Below are 2,146 nucleotides of genomic sequence, written 5' to 3'. Positions count from 1 at the left end.
ACGAATCGACCGAATCGGTCGAGATTTAGCTGTTTGGGTCGACCAAAACTACAATTCAGTTCGTCTTATGTGAAGTTCGACGTTTGGCCTGGGCCTAAGCCCTTAATAAAGGATTCTGAGGATGTAATATTTTAAGGTGTCTAACGAAAGATTGTCTCATACGTGTTTCGACCATTAAAGTACAGGTAAACTAAACGCTAGGGTTCAAGATTTGCCCTGGCGAGTCGAGTGTCTCAATTGTTACGGTTTAACGGTCTCCTGACACAGTGCGTACAATAGCAACATCTCAGAAACAATATGAAAAAATAAATCCATATTCCTTCACATTTTATTGTTTAAATAAGATTTTTGTCACTGAGGATTGTTTTTTTTTTTTTTTTTTTTTTTTTTTTGCAATAAAAAGCTTTTATTGGTGTTAGGGCTTACAGTACAAGGAAACAATAAAAACTAACAGGAATAAAGAAAAAATAATAAGAAGAAATTATAAAGGTATTTACATGCGTTACAATTTGTTTTACATACAGTGCATACATTTATCGTTAAACTTAATTATACAAGGATATAAAGAAAAAGTAGAAATAGTAGTATTGAGAAAAGGATAACGTACTTGTATATATATGAGAAAAAAGAAAAAAAGAAAAAAAAAACTACAAAAGATTTTCATATATTTCTTTGACTTCAGGCAATTTGTTATTTTGGATCGCGATTTTTCTTTGTATATTAAGTCTTTCTTTTAAGAGGAACAGAAAACTTTCGAAGCATAGTTTTTCATCGTGTAAGCATTAACAGAATATAGAGTATTTCGCAATAAGAAGCGTGTAGTTTAAAGAGTGTTAGTGCGTCTTTTTGTCAAGAATTCCGTATAAAATCATACTGTTTGATAATGTGATCTTTTCTTTAGTTTTGCTGGACCACCAGTTTTGAAATAAATTCCAAAAAGATGAAGTTGAAGAGCAGTGTAAGAACATGTGATCTAAAGAGTGTCTGTCAGTGAGACATTGAGGGCATAAATCACTATCTGATATTTTGGCTTTAAAAAGGCTAACTTTTGTTGGAAGGATATTATGAATAAGCTTATATTGAAACATTGATATCTTTATGTCATTTTTTATCTGGAAGGGTAATTCATAAACTTTGTTTAAGTTTGCTCGGTTAAAACCGTACCTTAAAACTTTGCTTTCAGCGGTTGGGGGTAAAAATACGAGGATTTTTTGTTTAGAAGTACATACGGACATTTAAAGATTTCTGTAAACTTTGCCAAATGGCAAAAAGAAGGAAATATTATACTTAAATAAACGTTTATATAGCATATTTCAGTTTGATAGTCATTAATCAAGCCTAAGGCCTCGACTTTTCTTTTGTGAAAGGGAAAGGGATGCTCGTCGGACTAAACCCCAAAAAGAATACAGTAAAGATGTTTCTCAAGCTTATTTGACTCAAAAAGATGCCTGGTCTGGTCTAAACCGCCAACACACCATGACAGCGTGTTTTCTTTCTTAACTTTTTCGGCGTTCTGTCCTGAGCACAAGTGAGAAGAAAATCCAAAATTTACCTTTTACCCCCAAGGCGAGCACGACGAGCATCACTGGCCATTTTATAAGAAGGTCGCTTCCCGGACTTAAGACATCAACACCATAAACAACATTAAATGTTACGTGTTTGCAAAAATGTGGAGTAAAGTTTGATAAGCAGGCCTCAGCCAGTCCGGGACTAAGCAAAAGTTGTTATCATTCACTATAGTTGTCCGCAAAACTGGACTAGGCCCGCCGATTTTAGTCTCGTAGTCGTGAAGTAACAGTATTGTAGTTTCGGGTCAGTGGAATCAGGATTTATGAACAAAACATTAGAAGAACAAACTTTGATCAACACAAGGATTTTATTCTCCAGATATGAAGGGCAGGCACGTAGTGCGCATGTACATAGGTCCACAGGTCATGACCAGAAATGGGATTGCAAACTATATCAAACAGGATTTGACATAATAGGGTGACAATGTTCTCGACTGTGTGCTCTGTTACTTGAATCGGAAACTTTGCGAGTGTTTCGACTAAGACCTGCCAGACATAGCGCTTTCTTTTGGATCTCGATACGTCGTTTTGATAAAGTAAAGTGCTGTTTGGCAAAAGTTCATTTGCATAGCCAAATT

Source organism: Oculina patagonica, chromosome 6 (genome assembly GCF_052425735.1).
Source record: "Oculina patagonica isolate OP01 chromosome 6, crgOcupat, whole genome shotgun sequence".
Lineage (NCBI taxonomy): Eukaryota > Metazoa > Cnidaria > Anthozoa > Scleractinia > Oculinidae > Oculina > Oculina patagonica.
Note: the sequence above shows the minus strand (reverse complement) of the source record.